Below are 14,476 nucleotides of genomic sequence, written 5' to 3' on the forward strand. Positions count from 1 at the left end.
ACATAGCTGCCTGCTATATTTTCTGTTTGGGTTGTCAAGGTGCTGCTCTGCCTTACAGGTCTCCTGAGTCAGCTGAGGTCCTTCACTGCTGGGCCAAGCAGTGGCATCCCCCAAGGATGAGAGGAGGGAGATAAAGGCATTGACAATGGCTGGTTGGACAGGCCCATGGAATGAGCTAGAAGAAATGCAAAAAAGTGGCTGTATTATTTTAATGGGAAAATCTAAGGTTGCTCAGGAAAGTTTTAGAGGTCTCCAGCTTATGCTGTGCTAGATGGAGGGCTCTCAGCTCTCACCCTGATGCTCAGCAGGATATATGTTTAGAGGCAAAGCCACATGTTTCCTGCTTAGAAAGAACTTAACTAACAAATACTGGGCATCCACAGGTTTTGCCCTGAATAGCTGTTGCTGAGGTAAATGCTGATGATCATTTGTTTACAACTTCACTTAGACCAAGACATGATGTTTTACTGGTGATGTTACTTCTTGGGGATCTGGACAGCAATAACACAAGCCAACCTCTCTGTGATACCTATCTGTGAAAGCCATACTGCCCAAACCTCTGTGAGGCTTGGCTTTGTACTGAATTTATAGCTAGCTTGTGTTATCCAAGTGAGTAGTGCCATACATTTGCACAGAGTGACTTGAGTGAGTGAGGTTTGATGGGGTCAAGGCCATTGTTGGGAAGGTATCACCAGGTGGAGCTGTTATTTACTGGTCTTTTGCAGTGTGTGAGCAAGCCCTCAGTCTTAGGAAGATCGTGACAATGGAAAACCACTGTACCAAGCTTTGTGTGTCTCAGAGGCAGTGTTTGGAGCTTGGGTGGCAAACCACACTTGGGTGGCATTGGCCAAGATGCACACCATCTGATTTACCATAACTTTAAATAGGTCTAAGCCCTGATGAGTACACTGTGGCAGATACGTGCAGGGATGCTGACCTGTGAACATCTGAAAGACTTGACATCTAAACCTGCCAAAGTAGGAAAGAACAGAAATGTTCTGGGCTGCAGCTACTCTACGTGGTGCAACTTCATCAGAAGAATACTGTGGTTTTAGACAGAGTTTTTCATGACAGCAGCTGCACACACTTTCTACTATGAGGAAGCTGTTTGGTTTGGGTTTTTTTTAACAGAAAATCCCCTAAAATCCCATCAATTTTGGTTTGAAAGCAAAAAGCAAGGGAGTTGCTGTCAGCAGAAGGTTCATTCATCTTAAAAGAAAAAAAAGACATTCCAGCCAAATTAAATAATCAGAGGCGATAAAACCCACCTGCTTTTAACTCCAGGTTTCTGTTTCTTTTTAAATCAGATCAGTGTATCAAAGATACTCAGATTGAGATTTTTTTGTGGAATTATTGGGCCAGATCTGTATCTGTTTCACATGGGGAGAGGCATGTCATTCTAATCACCCTCATTTTATGATGCTGTACACCCTTTTCACTGGCTCAGGAAGCCCCTTCCACCCTGCAGCATTCCTGATGAAGACACAGGAAGGGAAATCAAGGCAGGAGACTTTCCCGAAGTTCCCCATGCTGCAAGGGAGATGCCTGGGAGGACAAGCAGAACTCTTTGCTTCTTAGTTGCTCTGGGCATGAGATCATGCTTCAAATCAAGACCTTTTGTCTTCCTCAGAGGTGGATCTGCCCATTTTCACTACCTGAGATGTTTTGTTCTCCTGGTCTACAAATCAACACTGGCTGTGCAAGAGGATGGTGAAAAAAAGGAGGAAGGAGAAGTAACAAACACCTTGGCATCCAGCACCATCTCAGCCCCCACCATGTCCCATAGTAGATGTCCAACCACAGCTGTGTCCCACCTATGGCAATACCTATTTTGACACTTCGCTATAGGCAGAAAATCAAAGTGGCATAACTCTCTGCCATAGACCTAAACTCATGCTGACTTGTCCGTTTCTGGAAAACCTTGGAATTAACACCTCCTCCTGAGATCTAGTGCTGGACGTCTATACTGCCTTTGACATTGAGGCTACTGCAAGTCTCAGCTGAAGGAGCAGGGCCCTTCTTGGAAGGCATCTGGATCTTGAGAGAAAGGACCCCTTTGCCAATGTTTTTTTTTGCTTGATGTTCCCAGAGGGAGCAAGACACTGCAAGGAGGAGGGCTGCAAGAACCCTGAGTTAAGGATATACCTAAGGAACCTGCATGTGAGCAAAATGGACAGTAGCTAATTTGGTTTCAAGGGCTGTAATCGCCTCTGTGCCTAGCATTGTGTTGTTAATTTAGGGAACAGACAAGTCACACGATGACAGTGCCAACCTGATAAACCTGTCCTGACTGAGATGTGCAGCTCTTGGCAGAGCTAACTGAGCTGCAAAGTCTGGGACAAGAAGTGTGCAAAAGTGTGCAAAAAAAGCAAGAAGTGTGGAAAAGGCTTATGGTACCTTGAGACAAGGGAGGACTTGGAGGAAGCCTGCAGAAAGGTATGTAAATAACCCTGGTACAAGACACTAATGAAAAATCCAGTTATAAAAGACGTTTATTAGTTAAGGATTATCCTAATTGTGCATGTGTATTGCTCTCATCATGGCATAAAAAGGATCAGTTGGAAATAGGAGCCTCTGTTGTGTTTGACACTGGACAAAAATACCTTGGTCCTCCAAAACTGGCAACCTCTATAACCAAGATAGAGACTTTGCTGAGGGGAAAGAAAGAGGTGAAAATTAGAGGAAGGACTTGCCCAGAGCTAGCAGTAAGTAGTGATGGAGTCAGAGAGTGAGCTGAGGTCTCTTGGTTCCTGCTGGTTGCACCAACCTGCTTCAGGAGCCAGAAACAAGTAGTGACAGTAAATAATGAACAAGGTTGGTGCTTTTTATTCCTTCCCCTTTCATGACACCCTTGGAGGCTTACACATGTGAAGGAACATGGACCTTTTAATGGAAAAAGGATGCTCCCTGCTCCACAGGGGTCATAGAGCAACTTCACTGGGGTCTGCAGGAGATATTGGGAGACCCTTCCCTAAAAAAGAAAAGTATTAAAATCGGGATATCCATCAAAGTGACCTATTTTGTGGCTTTGCCATTGCTGTTCCTCCTGTATGGTTGAGAACGACAGGCTGTTTTTCAACAAACCTTCTTGGCATCTGATGCAAGCCCAGGGGAACGGTGGGAAGGCAAGCTGTAAAATGGTACGCCCTGGCTGTCTCTCAGCTCCCAGCCTTCCACCTTGGAGCTAGATAACAGGAACAGCAGATAAGGGGAAAAGCGGCTCTTTAATTCAGTCAGAATTTCACTTAGTGTGAAGAAAAATGCCTAGTGAGAGAATTAGACTAAGCCAGGAAATAGCCTCTTAAACCTCAGCTCTCCCTTGCTAAAAGTATATTTAGCATTTTATCCCTATACATATCTCTGTGTCTGTCTTTCTCCGCACCACTGTAAAATCCCTGTCTTCTAACAGTGTGGTGGCCAAGAAATTCTTTTAAACTCATAAAAACAAGTGAATACAACAAGCTACCTTTTCAACTGTAGGCTGGAGTGTTTTTCCAGGTGTCTCCAATGTCAAATATTTCCAGCCTTTGAGGGCACCATCATCTCTGTGTGCCAAGCAGATACCTTCACAGAGAAAGGCTTTGACCAAGAATGGCCAAGATGTTGTTTTAGGTAGAGCATGACCTGCTGCAGCCTGGAGCCCAGCACTTCTATCAGGGGGGCATAAGAAAGGCTTGAATGGAGCAGAAGTTTTTGGGAATGCTGAGGAGGGATCAGGCTTTGAGTCTTACTCTTTTTGAAGGCATGGATCTCACTTCTGGGAAGAAAGCTGTATCTACCCTGCTGTTCCTCTTGTTTATCCAGCCCTGAGTGCTGGCAGGAAGCAATGTTCCTCCCATCTGGGCAGGGACATAGGATTAGCACGTGGGATATCACTGTGGTTTGGGGAGATCTTCAGTGAGCATCCCCAAAGCAAATACTTTGCTTTTTATGGCAAGGTATTGCTGTACCTTCACTACAGTCAGGTGGATTCACACCGAGAGAAAATTTGGCCTAATAAAAAACTTGTGGGTGTTCCTGTATCACCCCAGTAAGGAGCTGGCAAATCACTCAAATTCACCTTCTGGTTTGGTACATCCAAACATCCCTTCACAGCCCTTGTACGGGATCTCCCCAGTCTGCATCTCACTGGTATTCAGTCTTCTGGCTTCTCAGCCAGCAGCTCCTGAGAAGTCCCTGCTGTCCACACCTCTGCAGCTCCAGGGGGTTTGGTGAGGCCCTGGCTTAGACCAGGGAGATCAAAAATGTGGTATCCTGATATTAAAACTTGGGATGGAAGTGAAACAGATCATCTTGCTGCTAATGGCAACTTCCACACTGCTTTTCCACTTCAGGTTCCTGAGCTCAGCTCTCCTAAAGATGTCAGGCAGAGAGAGCAAACAGTGAGCAGCCTCTGGGGTATTCCTGGGGTTAGTAATTTGCATTTCATTTCTTCAGTCCTTCTGCCCTCAGAGGCTTCATGGGAGATTCAGGCTGTTTGCTGTCCTGCCTTCTTTCTTTTCTCTTTTCCTAGTTATGCTTGTTATGGAAGATCAGATGCTCTTGTTTTTATTAGAAGTTAGTTCCAGTTGTCTCCTGGAACACTGCCATCTAATTAAAGGTGGTATGGCCCAAGGCAGGCGCTATGGTCCCTCGTCTGGGAACTCCTTCTTCATAGCAGTCATCAAATACTTTACTAGGCTCCTTTTCTGGTTTGTTTTTAGGTTGCAAAGTTATCAGGCTTTCAGAGTTCTGCTGTCCTCAACATAAACAGGACATGGAGCTGCTGGAGCAAGTCCAAAGGAGGGCCATGAGGACGATCAGGGGACTGGAGCACCTCCCATATGAAAATAGGCTGAGAAAATTGGGGCTGTTCAGCCTGGAGAAGAGAAGGCTGCATGGAGACCTCAGAGCAGCCTTCCAGTATCTGAAGGGGGCCTACAAGGATGCTGGGGAGGGACTCTTCATCAGAGACTGTAGTGATAGAAAAAGGAGTAACGGGTTCAAACTCAAACAGGGGAAGTTTAGATTGGATATAAGGAAGAAATTCTTTACTGTGAGGGTGGTGAGGCACTGGAATGGGTTGCCCAAGGAAGTTGTGAATGCTCCACCCCTGGCGGTGTTCAAGGCCAGGCTGGACAGAGCCTTGGGTGACATGGATTAGTGTGACGTGTCCATGCCCATGGCAGGGGGATTGGAACTGGATGATCTTAAAGTCCTCTCCAACCATACCTATTCTATGATTCTATGACTCTATGTCTCAGTATCTCTATCACATAGTGCAAAGAAGTCTTGGTATGCTGAGGATCAGAGTCAGAGATTCCTGCTGTCCTTTGGAATACTTTTTTTATACCATAAGCATTAAAAGCTTCTCACTAAGGTAAATAATTACGTCAGCAAGGTAAGGATATGGTAGTGTGTCTTTGCTAGATCATGGAGTCTCAACCAGTCTGTGGCCAAGGATTGTGCTGAGCCTGAAGTGGGGACTTTGGGTTTAACTGTGGATTTGGCTTCTGCAATTTTTTCCTATCACTGTTTGAATGCACATTGACTTTCAGCATCCACAACATCCTGAGGCCACCTCCATGAGGCTAAAGAGAAAAGACACTTCCAGGCAGCTTGTTGCAACACCTGGGGGCCAATGCAAAACCAAGAGACATTCTCTCTGCACCTAGCAAGGAAAGGTAAAGTCAAGCTTGCCTGTGATGCTGAGATAGCAGTTCAGTATCTAAACAGGTAACACCCAATTACAACAGGACTGTGTTGACTTACACTTTCCCTTATCAGGAGAATCAGGTATTCATGTAAATCGCAAAAGAGTTTGATGGATGATAGTTCACAGGGAGCCCCACACCAAGGAACAAGAGCCTAGTTAAACAAAATGTATGTTGTTCTTATCTTTAAGCTGTGGCTATTGCTATGAAATAAAAAACTATAAAAGAAAGTTCCTTATCATGGGGGTTATAATTCTTTAATGTTCTCCAGGGGCTGATCTTGTGCTGGAATCAGGCCCTTGGGACCACTTTCTGAACCCCACAGAAGTAATTTTCTCGCAGACAGATGATCTTTCCTTATCAATTGCTGTCTTGGCAATAAAAAAGTCTCTTTCTTGAGATGCATGTTTAGACTGAGCCTGGCGGAAAAGAAAAAGAAAAGAAGGGGCTGCTAAATTGGTCTTAATTCTGATGCTTGCCTAAGAGTAAATAATGAGGTCCAGGGACCATAATCTTCATTAGACCCTCCTGGGCCTGGAAGTGTGGCATGGACAGCACATGTGGTAAGTAGTCTTCAGACAGCCATTCTGGAGACTAGCTCAGAGCCCAGTCTGAATGCTGTGGCTAATCAGACTCCCTTATCACATTTACTGGGAGATGGGTGATGCCAATAAAGCCAAGTCAGGCTGAGTGCACTTAGTGGAGCCAAAAAGCTAATTGTTAATAGATACCTAAAGCTCGCAGGTCAGGAAAGCCAGCTGGCCCCCTCTGCTCTCCTCCCTGGATCCTGGTGGGACCTCAGATTTGGGTTATTCATAGATTTCCTCTGTGGTTCTGCAGATTCCCATCCCCAGCAGGAATGATGGGCAGAACACCCACATTTTACTGGTATTTATCCATATTATGGTCTGTACAGGTGCTCTATTTGTGATCAAGACATTATGAACATGACAGTGGTCCAGCCACCTAGAGTCTCCAAGGGTGACAGTAAACCCAAGCCGGTGCTTTGCACTAGGGGTATGCTGATTTTGCCAAACAGGGAAAACTGAAATGTATAATTTCTGACAGTGATGGGCTGTGTCTATACCTCCTTCCTCCAAACTGAAAATAGTGGCTGTTAGGAGATACCTGTGGGAAAAAATGAGACCAAAGTGAGCTTGCAGTGATTTTCCCCTGGTACACTCCCCCTGCCTCTAGAAAATTGCAGGTGATGACTGTCCAGAACCAGAATTGATATTATTGTGTTTAAATCCTCATTTATTTTTTCCCCTTAAGAAACACCTGTGTGTCTGAAGCCTTGTCTGCTTCTTCTACAACCCATAGTTTAACAGGGATGTTACACCTCACTGCAGTGCTCACCTCCTGTAAGACAGAGTCCCGTCTTGGAGATCGTACAGCATAAATGAATGTATGCCTTTTTATAACATGGTAATTCAAGCTAGCTAGCTCGATTGATCCATACATTGTTTAATAGATCCTTAAAACCCAGCACCAAAGCTGGATGTGAATGGTAGGTAGGGTTTTCCATCTGTGTGCTCTCCCTACAGACACTCAGACTCCAGTGAACACCTCCCACATCTCTGCAGCAATCAATTCCCCCTCCAGCTCCGGAGGGAGCCTCCAACACTGGGTTCTTTGTCCAGCAACTTTGAAGGTCTTTCTTTGTGGCTGTGTGAGTCTGAGCATGCAAAACACCTCAGGGTCAGTCTGTGTCCCTCCATGACTTGTATCCAGCCAAGGTGGGAGAGCCTTTCCTGGTCCAGCTAGTGCTTATTTCTATGGAGGGGCCATGGTGTTTGCAGAGAACAGAAATCTCCATTTCCCCAAGCAGACTTGAGTGTCTGACATGGTTATAGGTTAAGAGCTGTGATTTTGAGAGGCAATCACTTTGCACTTTTCACTAGCCACCTTCTCCTTGCCTTGCTGATGCCCCCCAAGGCTGCCATAATTTCTGGACCTCTAACCCTAGTGAAGCCCCTTTATTACAGGGATCACAACAAGCAAGTAGTGGAGACTTTAAAGTGGTTCTTGGAGACAAATAGCACGGCTATTTGGTCTTTCAGGGCTATAGTGTCCTTCAGATACACCATACAAGGAAGCCAGGTGATCTCTGCAGAGGCTTTACAGAATGATTTCCCATCTCTAAGGCCCTTATTTGTTGGACTGGATGCCACCATTTGAACCTCCCTCCCATTTCACTCCATCACTAGATCTGAAATCCGGTACCCAGGTGAGCTCAAAGACGTCAATCTGCATAAAGGGGACCAGGAAAGCAGCTGATGGAGGTGTGTGCTGTACAAGCATTCACAGGGGAGGGGGCTCTGCTGCAAGTGTGCAAATACAGCTCATCCCTGGCATCTTCTTGGAACACAGCTGAGCAGGGACCTGCTGCCTTTATCTCTTGACCTCTTGCTCCCCCACCCTGAGGATCCAAATGCTGTAGGTGCAAGCACGTCCCAGCCAGCCTGGATGGGCCCCACATTACAGGGAATGAGAGTCCTCAAGGAATCCCCTGGATTGCTACTTAGGAGCACTGTGGTGGGATGCTGCTTTCCAAAAAACGTATTTGCACCCAACCCCATAGAAGTGCAGCCTTCTGGATGCATTTACACCCACTGCAGAGATGCCAGCACATCTGCATCCTTTGATACATCTGCCTGGCAGGATTCGCAATGGGCAGCTTTCAAAGCTACTGCTTACAGAGGCTAAGCTGCCTTTATTGCAGGTCACACACCCTCTCAAACAGCAGTGGATTTAAATGCCATAAAACCCATGGTCTAACACACCCTGGGAGTTTCCCACCACCCCGTATGTGTCATGAAAGCATCCCTCATTGTGCTGGCTGACGGGGTCTCTCTAGGGATCCTTTGCCAATGATGCACCATGTGTCATTCAGCAGCCAAGCAAATCACAGCACCCCACATCCCCATCTCTCTGCCTCTCTGCTGTTCATACATCACTTCTGTGGCTGCCTTGCTTTATTTTTCTGGCAACGGAGGAAAAAATAGCTCGTGTGAAAATTATTTATATTGTATTAATGGCTCAGAGTCAAAGCCTCAGCAGACACTTGGTATAAACAGGATCACTCCAAATACAGTTGTTTGAAATCAGAGCTTTGCTTTGACCCTGGAGTTTCTAACCAAAGCCGGGAAAACTGTGTATATAGGATCCCTTATTATTTTTCCCCCTATTACTTTTTAGTACAACAGGCCTTGCTTGTAGACAGAGGACTTTGACCAGGATGATTAAGCCAACATTTCATTTAGGCGGTCATATGCACAGTTGTATAGGTGATTAAGACATAAAATAATCACCCCTATCTGACTAATAACCTGCTTTACACTTCTGATCCGATTTGTATTCAAGCACATCCCACTTCTCCTCAGCCATTCCTCTCCTTTCATTTCCCCTCTCAAAAATATGAATTTTAAGTTGGGGCAGCTGTCAGGTGAAGAACTGTATTTTGGGAGAAATGTTCTGGATTTGTTGTCTTGAGGGAAACCAGCACTTTTGTTTTCACACTTTCCTTCCTCTTTGTTTTGTTTTCTTTTACTCCTTGTCTGGCACAGTCAGCTTTCCAGACAGATAAAAGGAAGAAAAAGGGGAAATAAAACAACAAGTGAGTCAATGTCTTTATCTGTGTTCAGCGTGGTTTTCCTCCCTTCCCCTTTTTTCCACCAAATAATAGAAATATTCCCAGCTGAGAATTAGGGCACCTCAGCTCATTTCAATTATTGTGCAATACTGAGCACATCTGTTAATGAATGCAGCTCTTCAACTGTGGTTAGCCCTTGCTCCTGATGGATTAATTAAGGCTCAAAGAGGAAAAACATTCTAAGCAGGGTTTAATGCAGATCTTGAGAAACCCAGCTTTGAGTCTACAGGCTCCTTTACTGACTCTGAAGCATCTGTGTAGCTAATTTTTGTCTCATTTCTCTGTGAAATGGGCATCGTAGACCAGACACCCTGGGCTAAGTGCATGGGGTCCCTTGCAGGGTCTTGCACCACAGTGTTGCAGGCAAAGCAGAGACAACGAGGCAGGGATGCTCTGGGAGCAGCTCTGGCAAATGTACCCCAACTTTCCTCCCTTTGAAAAGCTTCATTTTTCCACCTTTGGGCCATGATTAAAAAGCTTTTATGGGGCAAGTGCTGGCTTTGCCTGTCACCTCCCTCCACCCTGCAGCATCCCTGACGAAGGCAGCTTCTGTGGGGTGGGCAGCCAGGCTGCTGAGCCTTTGCACTTGCTCCAGCTCTTGGAAAGTCTCAGCTAGAGGCTTTCCCGATCCCAGGCGGCTGCCATAATCACACATTGTTCCCGGTCGCTCCTTGTCGTTTAGCAGCTCTTGGAAAATGTCAAATGTGGGAGTCCGGCAGCCTTAGGTTAGAGTGAAAACTCCCAAACATATTTGGAAGGCTGCCAGCACTTTGCAAACCCTCTGCAAACTCAGATAAGGGGTGACCTTGCAGCCTGCGGGCTAGGCCAGGACTTTATAAACCCTCCATGTGCTTGGGTTGGGCTTTCTCAATATTGTGATCATCCTGTCCCCTTCCAACATCGCTTGGTGTGAAGGGCTGGCGATGGGGACCTTTGCTGAGACGTCTGGTGTTCAAGGGGGAAGAACCCATTGGAAATGTTGACATCCAGAGGCAGTGGGGACAGGACCCCCCCATGCACAGGGAGGCAGAGGGTGCTTGGGTCTGGATCTGTGAGCAAACCCAATGCCTGGTTTTGTTTGAGCTGGAGGTTACAGCCGTTGTCCCAAAAACTCCTTTGGGTTTGCAGCAAATGATGGTCTTAAAAGCACAGTTGGGGAAGGATGGTGAATGCTGCTTGGCAAGGAGGGGGAGGAAGGGTTGAGTTTGGGGCTTCATTCTGAACCGTAACGAAATCTAAACATTTTGAAATTCTTCCCCAAATGACAAATAATGTCAAATACTGAGATAGCACTGGGCTGGATTTGAGCCGCGAGGCACCTTCTTGTATTCCTAACTTCTGATAAAAAGGATGGAACAGAGTCAGGAAAACTTTCCTCTTCTTCCCCTCATTATTTTTCTTTTCTTTTTTTTTTTTTTTTTTCCCTTAATAACACCCTCACCCTCAGTGAAAGCAGCAACATCTGAAATGTTCCAGTTTGGATGGGAGAGCCTTTCGCAGCAGGAAATGTTTCCCTTCCGATTTTCCTGGCCAACTCTGGCCGACTGCACGTCCCCGACCCACTGAGGTTCAGCTTGGGCACTGCAGCTCAGCTCAGAGCTGGGCAAAGACAGCTCCCCCCACAAAACAATCAGCTTTTGGGGAGCTGGTACCCCTGTGCATGCAGCAGGGAGAAAACAACTGGAATCCCAGTTAATTAACATGGTTAACTAGCTCACAGGCAGCACAGTAGCTCTATTAATGATGGATGTGCATTCTTAGGACAGCGTTGTTAATCTGCTTTTTTTCCTCTCTTCTGTGCTTTAAACTCAAGGCTTTCTGCTAAAACCTCTGTGGGTCAATATTTATACATTTTTGGTCCATGAATAATTTACAAATCTTTTCCTCCTCTGTATTTTTCCCTATATCCTTACCCTCACGTGGCTGAATTATTTCTCACCCATCCATCTGTACCTCATCTATTGAATTCAGGCTCTTTTGGGTCCTGTTTGCATCTTGTTGGTAGATCATACATTTTCATTTGCAAACATATTTGTTTTCTCTCTGGGTCAAATAAGTCATGTGAAAATGTCAGTGCATGAATTACCTGTGAACTATTTACCCTCTGCATCCCACCAGGGCCCCTCCGAGCTTCCCGATGTACAGCTGGTCACCTGAAACACCACAAAAGGGTTGGGGTGAAGCAGGATAAATGGCCAGAAGAACCTCCACGTGGATTCTTCTTTGCTTTCATTTTCATAAGAGAGTCGTGAGCTGTTTTCCTGGACAAATAAATTCTCTGTTCCCACACCTAAGCCATCTTTTGGGGCTTCTCAGCAAGCTGGGCTATCCCTGGTTGTCCTTAGCCCCTCTCAGCAAATGAGAGGTTTATTGTTTGGCTTGTAAATTTGGAGGAAAATCCTGCTATTATTATGTTTTTTAGCTTCCTGTTCCTTTCTCCAGGAGCTGATGGCTCCGTGTCTCAGCCCTTTCTGAGCAAAGTGCATGGGGATAATAACCCACAGCCTATCATGACATGGAAACAACCTCTGCCTGCATTTCCTTTGGGAAAAGCAAAGAAAAGGCTCATATCCTCTAGCACCAGATCCCCAGATGCTTTCATCCTGGGGGGGAGATGATGCAGATGAAGCACTCAATTAGCCCAAGTCTGGAGTTTTAATTCCCTTGTGCAGCATGCTAAAGCCAACCCCGATTTGGGTGGGCATGGAGGGTCTCCAAAGGGAAGAAGAGACCACCTTTAGCCAGACTGCACAGCAAACACCTGCTCTTCCCCTTGTACAGATCAGCCTGCCTTAGCCCCCCCTTTCATTAATTCTTTCTACCCCCCCTTTTTTTCACTCCCTTTCTCCGGGGCCATCGGTGGAGCATTCAGCAGTTAATATCCTTCTGTCTCCAATCGTGCTTTAAGAGGTGTAACGTTTGATAAGCCCCATTTAACTTGGCTGTACTACATTGTTTAAATAATTCAAATACAGATTGGCCCTTTAGAAGGATTTCTGCTCTATTGACCCTGCTGGTCATGAGTTACCAGGAAGTCAGGGAGGGGCTTCTAAGGCTGAAAGCCTGAAAAAAAAATCAATTCCAGGTCTTTAGTGCCCAAATCACACCCCATTATTCCCAGGTAATTGCAGACCTGCTTTGCTGTTAACTCTTTAGGAACAATACAGACTTTTCAGGGAAGAGGGAAAGCAAGAAGTGTTTTATTCTCTGTTGGGTGCTAATCTGCATGGGCAGTGTCATGTGCTTATTGTCAGGGCTTGGATGAATAGTAATAGAAGTGTCAAATTGCTTGATTTTTTCCCCCTTCCCTTTCTTAATACCTAGTTGCCTGGTGGTTGGTTGGACTGCAGAATTTGTAATGCAACTTTCAGTTCATGTATCTTTCTCTCTGTGCACTGATTCACCAGGATTAAGGAATGGGATCCTGTAATACAGTTATTTCTTATTAGCACTTGTCTTTCATGTTGGGGCCCCACTGGGTCCCTTTACTTTCAGTGATGCACAGACATGTGGAAAGTCTTATGCAATAGGCTGTGGAAGAGCAAGAAGAAAGATTGTATCAGTCTATTGGGGTGGCCTTGTAGGAATAAGTCAATGTAGCCAAATGGTTGGTCTTGAGCACGATGTCCACAATGCACATATTTCATCAGCGGTTTACTCTGGGCCAGCCCTGCTCTGGTCACATAGACAAGAAAGACTCATTATCACTTGTAGTGCCTCTTTTGGATTAGTTTCATTCAAAAGGAATCCAGGTTTTAAGGCACAGTTGGATGTAAGGGGGAATTTCTCAAGGCTCTAAACAGAGACTAGAGTGTGGTGATGCTTCAGAAATGAACTGTTTCAATCTCAAAAGATGTGCTTGGTTCTTTGACAACTAGAAGAACCCAAAACTTTGCAGGTCTAAAAATGACAGCTAATAACGTCCTTTGTCTCCTTCACTGTCCGTAACAGGTGAAATCTGCCCTCATAAGAAGGTGGCTGTGATTCTGGCACCTTTGGCTTGTGATACCCTAGGAGCCAAGCCTATTAGATTTCATTAATTAGACTAGGAAGAAAGATGCAGATAAAAATAACCCAAATCCCACCTCTGGGGTGATGCCTTCTGTCTTCATTCAAGACCCTTCTTTAGCTCGTGATTCTCCTTCTTGACATGACATAAACAGGACCCAGGGCTAAAGACTTAAACACAGAATCATAGAATACCAGGTTGTTAAGGACCTTAAGGGTCATCTGGTCCAACCTTTCTTGGTAAGGATGTCATGTCTTTCCAAAACATGACATGCAAACCCTGTCCTTCCTCCTTCCTGGTGTGGGAAGGATGAAAGTCACCCACGCCATCATACAGCCTGATCCTGCCTGTGACAAAAGCCACAGCCTCACCCTGTCACCCAACCTGGCTGGCAGTGGTGGTGCTGGAGGAGCAGATGCCAATCTGGGTGGCAACAGGTGATGTGGAACTGACCACAGTTCTTGAGGCTGCTCAGTCCCCACCCCTTTTACAAATGGGCACCTTATCGCTGGGCACTGTTTATCCAGGAACAGGGGACAGAGGACAGGAAGGAGCAGCATCAGCCTCCACACTCAGTCGTGACGCCAGAGGACCAGGTTGGATGGGGTTTGGGGCAACCTGGCCTAGTGGAAGGCGTCCCTGCCCATGGCAGGGAGCTGGAACTGGATGGACTTTAAGGTCCCTTCCAACACAAAACAGTCTGTGATTCATTCTACGATCCAAGATGCTCAGAGTCCATCTGTAAGTTGGGTGTTATCGTCTCACCTGTGAGCTCCTGGGAGGCCATCCAAGTGCCTCACTCCTCTGTAGGAGCCCAGCTAACTCATACTGTGCAACACTGGAGCATCCCTGGTGCCTTTTTGAATGGTCTTTCTGGTGTCTATGTTTGATTGACTTGTTAATCCAACCTATGCATTGCACAGTGTTGGCAAGGATGAAGTGAAATCTCAGGGTAACCAATGAAGCAATGTCTATCCTGGCCAGCTTGCAACATTTAATGCAGCAGGTGATGTTTACCTGGTGTCTGTCATGAGGATCTTCCAGAGGATGATACAGCAGCATCACTTTGGTGTGCACAAAGTTGGGGTAAATTCTGCTGGCTGTAGGCTGCAGCAAAGC

This window comes from Psittacula echo (genome assembly GCF_963264785.1).
Source record: "Psittacula echo genome assembly, chromosome: 4".
NCBI lineage: Eukaryota > Metazoa > Chordata > Aves > Psittaciformes > Psittacidae > Psittacula > Psittacula echo.